Here is a 19,150-nt window from a genome sequence, read left to right as displayed (position 1 = left end):
TGAATAGGAGAATTCACAAAGGCATATTAATTAACAGTATTTCCTATATATTTTAGAACTTTTTGCGACATCGGGTATTACCGGTTGACAAAATGAGGGATTTGTTCCTTTTATTTCATTAGCTGCATTCTGCATGTAAATGATCCACTAATGTAATGTAACTTATGTCACATGACCTGCTCCTAGTGGTTAGAAGTACAGGGCTGGCTATTAACTATCTCCTAGTTATTTTACCTCATGCTATATGCAAACTGTGAAGCTTACTCCGTCCGACCCATATGGGGTGAGGTGTGGGGAGACCGGTATGTGGTTGGCATTCCGTCATATATTGGCTGGTGCCACTGCGCTACCAGTGGGTGGTGCCACTGGTAGCCCAAAATTTAGCCTATTTCTCCTGTTGCTGCCTTGCAACACTGCACAGCTCCTGATGACACACTGAGAAGTGTGAAAGTACTTGAGCTAAAGATTTCCACCCCCTGTGGCTTGTCTATTATATATGTATGTATATATATATATATATATATATATATATATATATATATATATATATATATATATATATATATATATATATATATATATATATATATATAAATGGGGAGCCTTTAATTGAGCTGTGTAGAAAGAGGTTTGGTAATAAGTAATACATATTTTATGAAAAAGAGGATAAATAAATATACAAGGTATGATGTAGCACGTAATGAAAGTAGTTTGTTAGATTATGTATTGGTGGATAAAAGGTTGATGGGTAGGCTCCAGGATGTACACGTTTATAGAGGGGCAACTGATATATCGGATCATTATCTAGTTGTAGCTACAGTTAGAGTAAGAGGTAGATGAGATAAGAGGAAAATGGCAACAACAAGTAAGAGTGAGGTGAAAGTGTATAAACTAAGGAAGGAGAAAGGTCGTGTGAAATGTAAGCAACTATTGGCAGAAAGGTGGGCTGGTGAAGGTATGAGTAGTGGGGGGTTGAAGAGGGTTGGAATAGTTTTAAAAATGCAGTATTAGAATGTGGGGCAGAAGTTTGTGGTTATAGGAGCGTGGGGGCAGGAGGAAAGAGGAGTGATTGGTGGAATGATGAAGTAAAGGGTGTGATGAAAGAGAAAAAGGTAGCTTATGAGAGGAATTTGCAAAGCAGAAGTGTTATAAGAAGAGTAGATTATATGCAGAGTAAAAGAAAGGTGAAGAGAGTGGCGAGAGAGTGCAAAAGGAGAGCGGATGATAGAGTGGGAGAGGTACTGTCAAGGAATTTTAATGAAAATAAGAAAAAATTTTGGAGTGAGTTAAACAAGTTAAGAAAGCCTAGGGATTTATCAGTTAAAAACAGAGTAGGGGAGTTAGTAGATGGGGAGATGGAGGTTTTGGGTAAATGGCGAGAATATTTTGAGGAACTTTAAATGTCGACAAAGAAAGGGAGGCGGTAATTTCATGCACTGGCCAGGGAGGTATATCATCTTTTAGGAGTGAAGAAGAGCAGGATGTGAGTGTGGGGGAGGTGCGTGAGGAATTACGTAGAATGAAAGGGGGTAAAGCAGCTGGAACTGACTGGATCATGATAGAAATGTTAAAAGCAGGGGGGGGGGGACAGTGTTGGAGTGGTTGGTATTTTTGTTTAATAAATGTATGAAAGAGGGGAAGGTACCTAGGGATTGGTGGAGAGCGTGTATAGTCCCTTTATATAAAGGGGAGGGGGACAAAAGAGATTGTAAAAATTATAGAGGAGTAGGTTTACTGAGTATACCAGGAAAATTGTACGGTAGGGTTATTATTGAAAGAATTAGAGGTAAGACAGAATGAAGAATTGCGGATGAGCAAGGAGATTTTAGAGTGGGTAGGGGATGTGTAGATCAATTGTTTACATTGTAGCATATATGTGAACAGTATTTAGATAAAGGTAGGGAAGTTTTTATTGCATTTATGGATTTAGAAAAGGCATATGATAGAGTGGATAGGGGAGCAATGTGGCAGATATTGCAAGTATATGGAATAGGTGGTAAGTTACTAAATGCTGTAAATAGTTTTTATGAGGATAGTGAGGCTCAAGTTAGGGTGTGTAGTAGAGAGGGAGACTACTTCCCGGTAAAAGTAGGTCTTAGACAGGGATGTGTAATGTCACCATGGTTGTTTAATATATTTATAGATGGGGTTGTAAAAGAAGTAAATGCTAGGGTGTTCGGGAGAGGGGTGGGATTAAATTATGGCGAATTAAATACAAAATGGGGAGTGACACAGTTACTTTTTGCTTATGATACTGTGCTTATGGGAGATTCTGAAGAAAAATTGCAAAGGTTAATGGACGAATTTGGGAATGTGTGTAAAGGTAGAAAGTTGAAAGTGAACACAGAAAAGAGTAAGGTGATGAGAGTATCAAATGATTTAGATAAAAAAAAATGGATATCAAATTAGGGAGGAGTAGTATGGAAGAAGTGAATGTTTTCAGAAATTTGGGAGTTGACGTGTCAGCAGATGGATTTATGAAGGATGAGGTTAATCATAGAATTTATGAAGGAAAAAAGGTGAGTGGTGCGTTGAGGTATATGTGAAGGCAAAAAATGTTATCTATGGAGGCAAAGAAGGGAATGTATGAAAGTATAGTAGTACCTACACTCTTATATGGATGTGAAGCTTGGGGTGTAAATGCTGCAGCAAGGAGGCGGTTGGAGGCAGTGTAGATGTCCTGTCTAAGAGCAATGTGTGGTGTAAATATTATGCAGAAAATTCGGAGTGTGGAAATTAGGAGAAGGTGTGGAGTTAATAAAAGCATTAGCCAGAGGGCAGAAGAGGGGTTGTTGAGGTGGTTTGGTCATTTAGAGAGAATGGGTCAAAGCAGAATGACATGGAGAGTGTATAAATCTGTAGGGGAAGGAAGGCGGGGTAGGGGTCGTCCTCGAAAAAGTTGGAGGGAGGGGGTAAAGGATGTGTTGTGGGCGAAGGGTTTGGACTTCCAGCAAGGGTGCGTGAGCGTGTTAGATAGGAGTGAATGGAGACAAATGGTATTTGGGACCTGACGATCTGTTGGAGTGTGAGCAGGGTAATATTTAGTGAAGGGATTCAGGGAAACCCTTTATTTTATATAACCGGACTTGAGCCTTGGAAATGGGAAGTACAATGCCTGCACTCTAAAGGAGGAGTTTGGGATATTGGCAGTTTGGAGAGATATATTGTATATTTTTATACGTATATACTTCTAAACTGTTGTATTCTGGGCACCTCTGCAAAAACAGTAATTATGTGTGAGTGAGGTGAAAATTTTGAATGATGAAAGTATTTTCTTTTTGGGTATTTTCTTTCTCTTTGGGTCACCCTGCCTCGGTGGGAGACGGCCGACTTGTTGATATATAATATATATATATATATATATATATATATATATATATATATATATATATAAACCCATGTATATACATAAGTATTAGCTTATCTAGTAAATAGCCTTCCACATCACTCCAGTACGTTTCTCTAATTTATAAATGACTCTTGTGTGGGACAGTGTCATACACTTCTCAAAATTCGTTATTTTTATTTCGAACGTTCAATATTACCGTTCATTCGTTGCTGCACGATCCAACATACTTTGCAAATTTAATATATATTAGATTTGTATTGATTAGGTTGGGTTAGGCTAGGTTTGGTTAAGTTAACTTAATACTTAACCACCAATATTTAAATACAAACAAAAAAGTGGACACTGCGCCTTGCAGCAACGAAGCTGCCGTATGGTACACACACAATAAATCGCCGAAAACGGGCGGATTATATCTGGCAGTATGGAGTGCAGTTTAGACCGTACGTTTTCTTCCTTACAGTAAAAGAAACGGAGTCTGGCCTGCATTCTGAAAAACTATAATATTTAGTTTACGTAAACTCTTTGTATTACCGAAAAGTTGTCCTCGGCTTGTAAAGTTGTTTTTCATTTAAAAAAATCCTAGTGTTTATTAATGAGCCTCTTATCGCAAAATATCTTGTTGGTATATTCTGTATTTGGTATGCATATAAGTAACAATGTTGTGTATTTAAAGATACTTATATTTGTTTGTATATTACTAAATCTAAAAAGAAAAACTTTCCTTTTTCTTTTTTAGGTCACTCTGCCTCGGTGGGATACTGCTGGTTCGTTGAAAAAAAATCTGTTTATGAGTGTGTAAGGATTTTTATCTTCTATTTAACTTGGAGAGAACTCCGGAGAATAGCCAATCCATATCTCCTTAATTGAATTATTTTCAGCTGACATCAAAAAAAAAAAAAGATTAGAAGGAGAATTCGACGTTCAAGGCACACCTTGACCGGATTACTTTACTGTGTCCATTTGCTCCCCATATACCGGAGCTCAGAGCGCGGAGGTCAATACATATCAGGTCCAGTGAGTGGCAGATCAAAGCCTAACACTACTGCCACAGTGGTGGACACGCAGCGAGCCCTGTGGATCAGTGGCAGGAATAAGTTGTTGCTCACTTCCACCTACTTAACACTGTTTTACTCTCATTTCCAGACCATGATAAGACCAACGAGGAATTGCTCTTCTCCGCTGACTTCTTCCTTCCTTCTTTCCATTCTTTTTCACTCGTCGTGCACCTCACGCTTACCCATTCCCACTTCCACTCATTTGTCTTTCTTATTGTACTCAGTCTATTCACCAAGTTTTTTTTCCCTCCTCCTATTTCACCATCTTTTCCAATAAATGGTTGCCCTCGTATTCTCTCCTCACTGCACACCAAGCAATCTCCTCACTCTATCATCCACTTTTTTTCTTCTTCTCTTTTATACATAACTTTTGTTGACCCGCTCTGTGATGGAAATGTAGATATAGACATTCCTTCTCTCCACCACAAACTTACATCCCTATTTTCTTATCTTATTCTCCTTCAGTTTAGGTGCAGTTTACTAGGACTCTTAGGGAATTTCTTCTCCCAATGACCCTACGAGACTTAGTGTATTTTCTACATATTATGGTAGTCGAGTGATTTCTGTTCTCATTTTTAGAAGCTTGCTGAAGTCGTAGTCTCAGTGTTTTTCTTATTTTTCTGTAGAGATTTTGAATTGACTTAAATTTTTCGTATTAAGATATTGCAAAATTTTTAGTTGTTTTAGCATGTGGGATAACGCTTTCACTATTTTATGCTTTATATATTCATACATACCTTAATTTGGCCTTTACTGATACTATTAATCTACTGCAGTTTTGCCTTTTATGATTCTGCCGGAAAGATCGTCGATTACATAAGAGTAAAATCAGGTGCAGCGGTAGAAAGCATGGTCGCACTGCTCGGATCCACTAGTGGAAGCAGGTCATGTCTAAAAGTTGGGCCAGAGATTGGAGAAAGTATCCTTTGTTCCAAGATTAAATGGTGCTGCTGTGTCAGATATAGTACCAATAATGTTATACAATACCGTCAAGATAATGAATACGATATAGGTGCAACACATGAGTATTTTCCGAAGACATTTCGCCAACCTGCGGCTTTATCAGTTCAAGGTGGAAATAATATGGTGATACCGACAAGTTGTAGGTAAAAGACATATCCACTGATCAAGGTATTTTCTTCAGAATTAATACTGAGACAACTACGAAACGAGTATTTATAGTGGCAGGAATCAGGGAGGAAGCCGTAAGAAGGTAGTAGTAGTACAGTTTAATATGTCGGTATTATACATTATTACTGCTACCATATATGTGTGGCATGGCAACACCATGGAATCTTGGTAGAGAGAATAAATTCTTCAATCTCTATCCCAACTTTTGGGCATGATCTACTTTCATTAGTGGGTCTGCCTTCAAATGCTAAACCTCATCTTCCTGCCTACACTTTCACCGAAGGAAATTTCATCTTTGGGGCCAATATGTTCAGGCAAACCAAATCAGAAGACCTCCAATTTTTTTTTCAACTCAGGAAAGTACTCCTCCAGATGGATCATAAAAACGTGAACTGATTTCTGAATGAATCAGATACATGATCTATGTCAAGTAAGACAAGAGCGACACTTTCCCCCATACCGTGGGAAATTACCTCATTCCAAACCAATTTCCTTTATCGTCCCCCTTCCAAAATAAAAATTTCTTCAATCACAACCAAAATTTCGCCTTGAAGTTTAGCCTTCAGTCACAGCTCTGAAAATTCCACAGCTTTTCCCTAACTTCTCTCTTACTTTTAATAATGATTTAGTGTCTGTAGAGGGTATTAATAAATGTTCCACAGGTTTTTTTTGAGCCACTAAGAGTATTCACTTCAAGCTCCTGGCCGCTTCACATATGTACTCTGATGCTGTATACTTTACCTCAATAAATTTGGGCCTTCAGCCTGGGACACTGAACATACATTTGTTACACTCTGAGTACACCAGTATAATATGTTGTTCCGGTAAAAAAAAACTCATTAATTTTTTGTATCTCATTCTTGTTTTAAATTCATTAATAAATGATTTTATTTCTGTTTTTTACACAATTCCATCCCTTTAAGGCAATTTTATCATATTTTTTCTCCATGTTTAAGTAACTGAAGTGCTATATACTTTGTTTAATTGTTTTTTTCAGTGCACAATGCACGTGTCATCCCCCATTTTAATATTTCGTTTATGTTCCTTGTGTTGTACATTAGAATTCTGCCTGATTCGTGAAGCATAATTTTGCTCTGCATCCAGCTGTGTAGTTAGACACTACTAGTATTTTTACTGATTGCCCTGCACCTAGTGATGTTTTGTACCTGTTTGGGAGGGTGTGTAAAGAAAGATGAAAGTGAATATAGATAATAGTAAGGTGATGAGGGTATCAAACGAATTAGGTAAAAAAAAATTGGATATCTCATTGGAGGGAGGGAGTATGGAAGAAGTGAATGTGTTTAAGAGTAGACTTGTCAGCGGATGAGTTTATGAAGAACGAGGAAAACCATACTCATTAATGAAGGAAACAAGATGGGTGCTGCACTGCAGTATCTGTGTAGGTAAAGAACGTTATCCATGGAGGCAAAGGGAATAGTACCTTCACTCTTACATGGGTGTGAAGCATGAGTTGTGAATGTTGCAGTGAGTAGGAGGCTGTAAGCAGTGGAGATATCGTGCCTAAGGGCAACGTGTGATGTAAATATTATGCACAGAATTCATAGTGTGAAAATTAGGAGGTGTGGAGTTACTAAAAGTATTTATTCAGAGGGCTGAGGAGGGGTTTTTGAGGTAGTTTGGTCATTTAGAGAGAATGGAGAATAATGGGATGACTTGGAGAATGTATAAATCTGCATTAGAGGGATGAAGGAGTACGGATCGTCCTAGGAAATAGAGGGGAGGGGGTAAAGTAAGTTTTGTGTGCAAAGGGTTTGGACATACAGCAGGCATGTGCGAGCGTGTTGGATAGGCGTGACTGGAGACGAATGGTTTTTGGGACTTAACGAGCTGTTGGAGTGTGAGCAGCGTAATATTTCATGAACGGATTTAGAGAAACCTGTTAGCCAGACTTGGGTCCTGGAGATGAGAGGTACAATGCCTGCATTTTAAAGTAGGGGTTTGGGATATTTGCTGTTTGGAGTGATAACTGAACTGTCGTATCTGAGCGCCTCTGCAAAGACAGTGGTTGTGTGTGAATGATGGTGAAAGTGTTACTTTTTGGGTCACCCTGCCTTGGTGGGAGACGACCGACGTGTTGACACTACCACACTCGGAAACAAATGCCTCAAAAGCTGGGCAGCCTGGTTTACAAACCATGTTTCTTTCCCAGCCCGGGTACATCACTTTAAGCCCATTCTCTAAAGTGCAGGCATCGTACCTCCCACCTCCAGGACTCAAGTTCGGCTAACTGGTTTCCTTGAATCCCTTCACCAAGTATTACTCTTCTCACACTTCAACAGGTCGACAAGTCCCAAAAAGCATTCGTCTCCAGTCACTCCCATCCAACATGCTCACAAATCCCTGTTGTATGTCCATGTTTTTTTCCCCAGCCCGTGCAAATCAGTGGGCCGGACTGGGAAAGAAATATGGCTTGTAAATCAGGCTACCCAGCTTATGAGGCATAATACACAACTAACCCGCACATAGGAGAGAGGAGCTTACGACGACGTTTCTCTCCGACTTGGACCATTTACAAAGTCACACACAAACATGATAAAGTCATACATAATAACAAAAGATCATCTATCATCCAGCAACCTTTTCAGTGTTGTCATAGCTAATAACAGTAACAAAATGGTTCATAGTGTGGTGGAGTGACAAAAATTAGAAAATTCTTCTTTCACTGAAATACGAAAAATATACAGCTACTTCTGGAAATACGTAGAACCTGTAGTTGACAGGGGTCGCAATATGCACAACGGAAAGCAAATTTTCTTCCAGTAATCTTTCTTCACCAGTCGCCCTTCCATAGCTAACAATAGTGATAAAAAGCGTTTGATGTGGTGGAGGTGAAAAAATCTAGAAAAGCTAAATACAGTGATCGAAGTGCCCAAAACCTCAGGCTGTAAAAAAAGGTGCGAGAGATCGCCGGCCGAACATTCGTCATAGTAGGAGCTGACAAAAGTCACTGGTTGCTCCAACACGCACGTTATAAGTTTTGTATCAAACTGAACACACATTACTCTGTTAAATAATATTCCAGTAGTCCTTTCACTAGCTAGTCCAAATCACTGACCGAATTCGTTCAAAAGTAAGTGATTCATCGACCGGATTCGTCCAAGAAATAAGTGAACCCATGACCGGATTCAAAGCTGACAGAGTTTCTAGGTGCCCTTAACACCCAACCGGACTGGAAAAAAAAATAAGGTATTCTCTGTCCGGATTCACAAGCTGCCAGGAATCTTAGGCGCCCTTATCAAACACCCAAACAGTCACTGCTAGCAGAGGTGTGTTTCATGCTCATACAAATACAAACAGACAGATCTACACTTTAAGGAAGTATTAGTAGAATATACAGTATAACCAGATAATCACATCATGAATCTGTGTATTCTGCAACCGTAGCAATAAATGGGCTTCTGTATGGATTACGTGCAACTTCTGTGGGAAATGGGCCCACACAACTTGTGCAGATATTCTGAAATCATCTACAAAAGATATTAAACCAGGGAAGTGTTTTGGGGAATGCCCAAATGAAAACCAACTGTGGAAGAAAATCACATTGGTGTTGAAAGATGGAAACATCCAAACTACCTTCATAGAAAACCTGACAGCATTCTATAACAGATGGGAAAATAAAAGAACTAGGCCAGATGGTGCTATCGCCCCTGGTGCAGATGCTGTCCTGGTAGACGGTAACTGTAAGGGAACAGAAATGAAAGTTGGTGGCCCGGAGGGAGACAGGAGCTCTAGTGGGGAAACAGGTGTACACAAGGACATGCAAAACAAGGTGTTACAAACTAACAATACTACTGGTGATAGTAAACAAGAGGAAGCCCCAAGGAATAGTAAGGATAAAATACCAGAAATAACTGATGAAGACACTATTGCTAGTATTAGTGTTGAAGATAGTAAAGAGACAGAAAAACACGCACTAGAAGGGAATGCAGTTACGAAAAACCAAGGCAAGCAGAAACCAGACCTATGCAAGTTCTGTGCATTAGGTATCTGCAGGCATGGAATATCTGGAAAAACAGATGGGACGTGCAACTTTGACTACCCCAGAAAATGCGTTGCCCATATGACAACAGGAAAATGCAACCTTCCTTCCCGTAAGCTTTTCCATCCTGAAGGAAAGACAATGCTACAACTTATAACGTCAGGCACACCACCTAAAGGGGACAAGAAGATACAGAAAAACTAGACCATGGGAAACCCGGAGCAGCCACAACCACTTCAGAGAAAGAGGTTATTTAGCACCAGGAAGGCAAATAGGTTGGCAGGAAATGACAGAATCGTAGACCAACTCCGATTATTTCTGGAGTAGAATCACAATGGCCTCCACTCCAAAACAACAGATATTAGTGTCAGGAAAAAATTCCCCTCCCACCGACGCGACGACATTCAATTTTGCAAATACACTAGGTCTAAAGCCAGCAACGAACAACAAAACACCTTTCATACGTGGACTGCTTAAAGAGTCATACGCAATGCTCGCTGTTTTCACAGAGATCCACATAAAGGATCGCCTTGACAATGAAATATGGATCCCTGGTTATAACCTAAACAGATGCGACAGAGTGAACAGGCAAAAGGGGGGAGGGGGGTTGGCCTGTACGTCACAGAGTCACTGACACGCTCGTAACTACTAAATGCCTCAAATGGTGTAGTTGAAATTTTGGCAGTAAAGATCGAGAGCCAAAACCTGGTCCTTGTAGTTGTTTATTAGCCTCCAAATGCAACTTCCCAACAATTCCAGGAACAACTTTTGAAAACTGATCAGTGTCTGGAAAATCCTCCAGCTGCCGCCCCCAACATTTTGTTCCTGTGGGATTTCAACCTAAGGCGCTTAAAATGGAGGAATGTAGCAAATAAAGCTGTAGCAGGAATAACCGCAGGAGGCAGGTCAGATGAAAACTCTCACACACACGAGCTTTTAAATCTCTGCGCCAAATTCACCTTAAACCAGCAAATAATAGAGCCAACAAGACTGGAGAATACACTGGACCTCATCTTCAATAACAATGATGATCTGATACGAAATATTACAAATCAACAACAATATACTCAGATCACAGCATAATAGAGGTTCAGACATGTATGCGCGGGGCCCCAGACCAACAAAATGTGATCAGTCACGAGGGAGCCTTCACCAAATTCAACTTCAATAACAAAAGCATAAGGAGGGACCAAGTAAACCAGGTCCTATATGATAAAAACTGGGAAGATAATCTAAGAAACACGAACCCATACCTATGTCTAGAATAAATTAACTCTGTGGCACTCGAGGTATGCTCAAGGCGTATTCCTTTAAGGAAAAGGAAGAGAAGATGCAAACTAGAAAGAGAAAGGCGCTCCCTATACAGGCAAAGGCAAAGAATAACAGAGCGGCTAAAAGAGGCCAATATATCTGTAATATGTAGGGAGGCACTGGTCAGAGAAATAGCAAACATCGAACTGAAACTAAAGGAATCTTACAGGAGTCGAGAAATGCGGGAAGAACTAAAAACCATAAATCAAACTGAGAGTAACCCAAAATATTTCTTTTCTTATGCCAAACCAAAGTCAAGAACAACATTCAGTACTGGGCCCCTATTTAGACGAGATGGGTCCTACACAGATGAGAGCAAGGAAAATAGTGAGCTACTCAGGTCCCAGTATGAATCGGTTTTCAACGAGCCGCTAACCAAACAGAGTCGAAGACCTATATGAATTTTTTGAGAGGGAAAGAATTTGATAGATTCCAACCTATTTGACATTATCCTGACGCCAAACGATTTCGAAAAGGCGATAAATAACATGCTCATGCACTCTGACCCAGGCCCAGACTAATGCAACATAAGAACATAAGAAACACTGCAACAGGCCTACTGACCCATGCGAACCAGATCCGTGCCACTCCCCCAGCCTAGAACAATGACCACCTAGTCAGGTCACTTCCACTTAAGGAAGGAGCACGGCACCAGACCTGGTAGCCCAAGGTAGTCAGGTCCAACTCATACCCACCCACACCCACTCATGTATTTATCCAACCTATTTTTAAAACTTCACATCTTAGCGTCTATGACGGTACTCAGGAGTTTGTTCCACTCATCCACAACTCTATTACCAAACCAGTGCTTTCCTATATCCTACCTGAATCTGAACTTTTCCAACTTGAAATCATTGCTGCGAGTCCTGTCTTGACTGAATATTTTCAGCACGCTATTTATATCCCCTTATTTATTCCTGTTTTCCATTTATACACCTCAATCATATCCCCCCTAATTCTACGCCTTTCTAGAGTGTAGATTCAGGCCCCTCAGTCTATCCTCATAGGGAAGATTTCTGATACATGGGATCAACTTTGTCATCCTCCTCTGTACGTTTTCCAGTGCATTTATATCCATTGTGTAATATGGTGACCAGAACTGTGCAGCATAATCTAAATGAGACCTAACCAAGGGTCTACCTGGAGGGTAGAGGGTAGAGTTGAAGAGCAACCTGAGGTCTTCTATTATTTATACTTCTTGATATGAAACCAAGGATTCTGTTAGCTTTATTGCGAACCCTTATGCACTGCTGTCTTGGTTTCAGATTACTGCTGACCAGAACTCCTAAATCATTTTTGCAGTATTAAGATCTACACTATTCAATTTATATGTGGCATGGTTATCGTCCTGTCAAAATATTTAGCACTTTGCATTTGTCTATATTAAACTGCATCTGCCAATTCTCCGACCACTGCATCGGTCTATTCAAATCGTCCTGAAGTGCACTAATGTCCTCAATAGAATGAATTGGATGGTCTATTTTGGTGTCATCAGCAAATTTGCTTATGTCGCTATTTATTCCCTCATCTATATCGTTTATGTAAATTGTGAACAAGGGCCCAACACTGACCCCTGTGGAACGCCGCTTGTGACGTGCCCCCATTCTGATTTCTCCCCATTTATGCAAACTCTTTGCTGCCTATTTGTCAACCACGCCTCTACCCAGGAAAAATTTTTTCCTCCTATTCCGTGTGCCTTAAGTTTCCTCAAAAGTCTCTGATGTGGAACTCTATCTAAAGCCTTACTGAAGTCCATATACACAATATCATATTCATTACCATGATCTACCTCCTCAAACACCTTAGTGAAAAAAGTTAGCAAATTCGTAAGACAGGAACGCCCCTTACTAAAACCGTGTTGAGATTCATTTCTCAGTTTATGCCTACCTGACCCATAGTCAGATCATTCCAATTTAGCCCACCCAGGTAATTTTTCAGTCCCAGGAAATCAGCCAATCGAAAGTCTGGGACAAAGACTTGATTGCAGTTTACTGGGTAATTCTATAATATATTGAAACTAAGTGATTTGTGATCACTTACCCCAAGCTCATCATTAACCTTAATGCTGCATTCAGAAGGCATTTCTCTATCTTTCAATGTTGAACTAGGTCTCTGTTATACCAATAATATCTATATTACCTACACTTGCAAGTAATCTTAGCTCATCTATCTTATTTCTTAGACTCCTACTATTTGTATAGTAAACCTTAAGAGAGCTAGTCACTCGTTGCCCTCTACTATCTCTCTTTGTTGATCAGTTGCTTTGTCTTTATTAGGAACTTTATTTTTAATATTGTCTTTCAAACATATCCCTGAAGTATCCTGGTAATATCTGCCGTTTCCAACAATAATACTGCAGCCTGTTTTTCCCACAAACATCCATACCTCTATAATCTATCAGTTTAAAGTCCTAGACAAGTCATCAATGACTCCCTCAATCGAACTGGCTAATGCAACCACTCCAACCCCTGAGAGATGAACCCCATCCCTTGCATACATATCATGTTTGCCTTAGAATTTGTCCCAGTCATCAATGAATGGGATTGCAAGTTCCTTGCAGTACCTGTCTAGCCAGCAATTTATACCAATTGCCCTAGACATCCATTCATTGCCCACTCCCCTTCTAGGCAAGATGCTACATATGACTGGGATCCCTCCCTTAGACGTGACTACTTCTATGTTGACCTGTACTTATCCAGTAGCTCCTGTCTCCTGCCCTTCCCAATGTCATTTCCACCAGCACTAAGATAATGGGCTTGTTCCCATTACCTGGCATATTATCCAACTTGCTGATTATCTCACCAACACCAGCTCCTGGGAGGCACACTCTCTGTCTCACTTTTCTATCTCTGTTACAAAAAGCACAGTCCATATATCTTACCTGAGAGTCTCCCACAATCAGAATATTCTTATCTTGATTAGCAGGGGAGTCAGAGGTACCTTTAACCTCACTAACCACTGAAGTACACTTGTCTTGGAGAACAGAGAATCGATTTCCTACCTTCACATCTTCTTTATTAATCCTCCTTTTCTTCCTTCTTCCTGAACTGTGAACCACTTGCCACTTAAAGCGGCTGCCACTCTCACTGGTGGTAAGCATTTCCTCCTTACCAGCTCCAACTATCTCCCACTCACTCCCAAACACATCTAGGCGAAGCTTCAGCCTCCTACTTTCCTCCTGAAGAAGTAGAACCTCCTTCAGCACTTTAAGCTGAGATTCTAAAACACTACAACAAGCCATGGTGCTTGGTAACACCCCATGCTAATACCCAGACAGCTGAGGACAGGTATGACCACACGTGACCACTGATCTCAGTGTACTAACCACTATGACTACTCTATGTTCATCATGAACTTCTTTGATATTAGCATCCTATGGAGTGTTAGCATGGACACAAGGGTAGTCCCACAGCTGCTAAAAACAACAGACATAGCCCCACTCCACAAGAGGGCAGTAAAGCATTAGCAAAAAACTACAGACCGATAATGCTAACATCCCATATCATAAAAATCCTTGAAAGGTCTCTAAGAAGCAAGATCGCCACCCATCTAGATACCCCTCAGTTACACAACCTAGAGCAACACGAGTTTAGAGTAAGTCGCTCCTGTCTGTCCCAACTACTGGACCACTGTGACAAGGTCCTGGATGCTCTAGAAAAGAAACAAAATGCAGATGTAGTGAAAAATGTGAGAAATGTGACACAAAATACGTGATAAAGTAATAACAGGAAAAGGTGGTAGATGGATCTATAATTTCCTAACAAATAGAACACAAAGAGTAATAGTAAACAGAATAAAGTCTGAGGCGGCTACGGTAAAAAGCTTTGCTCCACAAGGCACAGTACTCGCTCCCATCCTGCTCATCCTCATATTTGACAGACAGGGATGTAAGCCACAGCACCGTGTCTCCCTTTGCAGATGACACCCGAATTTGCATGACAGTGTCCTCCACTGAAGACACTGCAAGAGTCTAGGTGGATATTAACCAAATCTTTAAATGGACCGCAGAAAACAATATGAAGTTCAATGATGAGAAATTTCAATTACTCCGATACGAAAAAGCGAGGAAGTTAAAACTATATCGGAATATAAAACAAATTCCAACCATACAATAGTACGAAAAACTAATGTAAAAGACCTGGGAGTGATAATGGCAGAGGATCTCACCTTCAAAGATCACAACATAGTATCAATCACATCTGCTAAAAAAAATGACAGGATGGATAATGAGAACCTTCAAAACTTGAGATGCCAAGCCCATGATGACACTCTTCAGGTTCCTTGTTCTATTTAGGCTTGAATGTTGCCGCACACTAACAGCACCTTTCAAGGCAGGTGAAATTGCTGATCTAGAAAATGTACAGAGAACCTTCACGGCACACAAATGCGATAAAACACCTCAATTACTGCGAACGCTTGAAGTTCCTCAACCTGTACTCCCTAGAACGCAGGCAGGACAGATACACGATTATAAACACTTGGAAAATCCTAGAGGGATTAGTACCAAACTTGCACATAAAAATCACTCCCTATGAAAGCAAAAGACTGGGCAGACGATGCAATATCCCCCAATGACAAGCAGGGGCGCCACTACCACGATAAGGGACAACACAGTAAGTGTCAGGGGCCCTAGACAGTTCAATTGCCTCCAAGCATATATATAAGGAGATTACCAATAGACCCCTGGCTGTCTTCAAGAAGGTGCTGGACTGGCACCTGACCAGCCAGGCTGTGGTTCGTTCGTCGGGCTGCGTGCTCTCAGCAGTAACAGCCTGGTTGATCAGTCCCTGATCCACCATGAGGCCTGGTCACAGACCAGGCCGCGGGGACGTTGACCTCCGAAACCCTCTACAGGTATACTCCAGGTATACACTAACAAAAGAATAAGGTAGCCAGTACATATAGGTAAGCGGGGAAGAGGACGGAAACAAGAAAGGGAGACGAGGAAATAGTGGTAGGTAGGTAGGTAGAGGAAACAGTAGTAGAAGAAATACTTGCAGGTAGGAAGTAGAAGTACTAGTAGAAGAAAAAGTGCTAATACAAAGTAGAGAGAGTAGCTTAGTGGCAAAAGAGACAAAGGGGGAGTGAAGGGAAGCCTCCCTTCATCCTTCACTCCCCTTTTCTCTTTTTTTTTGCCACAAAACTACTCTGCATACTTTCTACTCGCCTATACATACTGGCTACTTCACTCTTACTGTGACTGACCAAAATGTCGTCCAAAGCTCCTGTCTCCTATGTGCCGGTTATTTGTGTATCGTTCCAGTCAAGGTCTTGTGCCTTTTTTTTCTTTTTCAGACATTTATGCTCGAGTGGTGAAGGTCGTCAATTTAGGAACCATATATATATATATATATATATATATATATATATATATATATATATATATATATATATATATATATATATATATATATATATATATATATACAGGAAAGAGTAAGGTTATGAGGATAACAAAAAGATTAGGTGATGAAAGATTGAATATCAGATTGGAGGGAGAGAGTATGGAGGAGGTGAACGTATTCAGATATTTGGGAGTGGACGTGTCAGCAGATGGGTCTATGAAAGATGAGGTGAATCATAGAATTGATGAGGGAAAAAGAGTGGGTGGTGCACTTAGGAGTCTGTGGAGACAAAGAACTTTGTCCTTGGAGGCAAAGAGGGGAATGTATGAGAGTATAGTTTTACCAACGCTCTTATATGGGTGTGAAGCATGGGTGATGAATGTTGCAGCGAGGAGAAGGCTGGAGGCAGTGGAGATGTCATGTCTGAGGGCAATGTGTGGTGTGAATATAATGCAGAGAATTCGTAGTTTGGAAGTTAGGAGGAGGTGCGGGATTACAAAAACTGTTGTCCACAGGGCTGAGGAAGGGTTGTTGAGGTGGTTCGGACATGTAGAGAGAATGGAGCGAAACAGCATGACTTCAAGAGTGTATCAGTCTGTAGTGGAAGGAAGGCGGGGTAGGGGTCGGCCTAGGAAAGGTTGGAGGGAGGGGGTAAAGGAGGTTTTGTGTGCGAGGGGCTTGGACTTCCAGCAGGCATGCGTGAGCGTGTTTGATAGGAGTGAATGGAGACAAATGGTTCTTAGTACTTGACGTGCTGTTGGAGTGTGAGCAAAGTAACATTTATGAAGGGGTTCAGGGAAACCGGCAGGCCGGACTTGAGTCCTGGAGATGGGAAGTACAGTGCCTGCACTCTGAAGGAGGGGTGTTAATGTTGCAGTTTAAAAACTGTAGTGTAAAGCACCCTTCTGGCAAGACAGTGATGGAGTGAATGATGGTGAAAGTTTTTTCTTTTTCGGGCCACCCTGCCTTGGTGGGAATCGGCCAGTGTGATAATAAAAAAAAATATATATGTATATATATATATATATATATATATATATATATATATATATATATATGTCGTGCCGAATATGTAAAACTGGTCAATTAGCAAGTACTCATTTGAAATTAAGTTCTTTCTAAAATTTTCTCTTTTACGTTTAAAGATATATTTTTTTTTCATTAATGTTGATGTAAAAATTTGTAATTTTGCATCAAAAGGAACTTAGAAAATTTACCTAACCTTATTATAACAAGAACAATTTATTTTACCCTAACTCAACTAAATATATTTTAGATTCGTTTACAATAATTTAATAATACTAAACAAACACAGTGAAATATATATTTTCGTTAGATTCAGAATGACTTTGGCAAAATTATCGCATACACAAATTTTCACTTGTTTTATATGGCAAGATGAACGTTGCTATTTAAGTTAAGATCGCAAGTTCTGCCTATTCGGCACGACATTATAATATATATATATATATATATATATATATATATATATATATATATATTCATATGTATATATATTCATATGTATATATATATATATATTCATATGTATATATATATATATATATATATATATACATATATATATATATATATATATATATATATATATATTCATATGTATATATATACATATATGTATGTGTGTGTGTGTACTATCCTAGTTGTACTCACCTAGTTGAGGTTGCGGGGGTCGAGTCCGAGCTCCTGGCCCCGCCTCTTCACTGATCGCTACTAGGTCACTCTCCCTGAACCGTGAGCTTTATCATACCTCTGCTTAAAGCTATGTATGGATCCTGCCTCCACTACATCGCTTCCCAAACTATTCCACTTACTGACTACTATGTGGCTGAAGAAATACTTCCTAACATCCCTGTGATTCATCTGTGTCTTCAACTTCCAACTGTGTCCCCTTGTTACTGTGTCCAATCTCTGGAACATCCTGTCTTTGTCCACCTTGTCAATTCCTCTCAGTATTTTGTATGTCGTTATCATGTCCTCCCTATCTCTCCTGTCCTCCAGTGTCGTCAGGTTGATTTCCCTTAACCTCTCCTCGTAGGACATACCTCTTAGCTCTGGGACTAGTCTTGTTGCAAACCTTTGCACTTTCTCTAGTTTCTTTACGTGCTTGGCTAGGTGTGGGTTCCAAACTGGTGCCGCATACTCCAATATGGGCCTAACGTACACGGTGTACAGGGTCCTGAATGATTCCTTATTAAGATGTCGGAATGCTGTTCTGAGGTTTGCTAGGCTCCCATATGCTTCAGCAGTTATTTGGTTGATGTGCGCTTCAGGAGATGTGCCTGGTGTTATACTCACCCCAAGAACTTTTTCCTTGAGTGAGGTTTGTAGTCTCTGGCCCTCTTGACTGTACTCCGTCTGCGGTCTTCTTTGTCCTTCCCCAATCTTCATGACTTTGCACTTGGTGGGATTGAACTCCAGGAGCCAATTGCTGGACCAGGTCTGCAGCCTGTCCAGATCCCTTTGTAGTTCTGCCTGGTCTTCGATCGAGTGAATTCTTCTCATCAACTTCACGTCATCTGCAAACAGGGACACCTCAGAGTCTATTCCTTCCGTCATGTCGTTCACAAATACCAGAAACAGCACTGGTCCTAGGACTGACCCCTGTGGGACCCCGCTGGTCACAGGTGCCCACTTTGACACCTCGCCACGTACCATGACTCGCTGCTGTCTTCCTGACATGTATTCCCTGATCCATTGTAGTGCCTTCCCTGTTATCCCTGCTTGGTCCTCCAGTTTTTGCACCAATCTCTTGTGTGGAACTGTGTCAAACGCCTTCTTGCAGTCCAAGAATATGCAATCCACCCACCCCACTCTCTCTTGTCTTACTGCTGTCACCATGTCATAGAACTCCAGTAGGTTTGTGACACAGGATTTCCCGTCCCTGAAACCATGTTGGCTGCTGTTGATGAGATCATTCCTTTCTAGGTGTTCCACC

The sequence above is a fragment of the Cherax quadricarinatus genome, chromosome 5 (genome assembly GCF_038502225.1).
Source record: "Cherax quadricarinatus isolate ZL_2023a chromosome 5, ASM3850222v1, whole genome shotgun sequence".
Taxonomy (NCBI): domain Eukaryota; kingdom Metazoa; phylum Arthropoda; class Malacostraca; order Decapoda; family Parastacidae; genus Cherax; species Cherax quadricarinatus.
Note: the sequence above shows the minus strand (reverse complement) of the source record.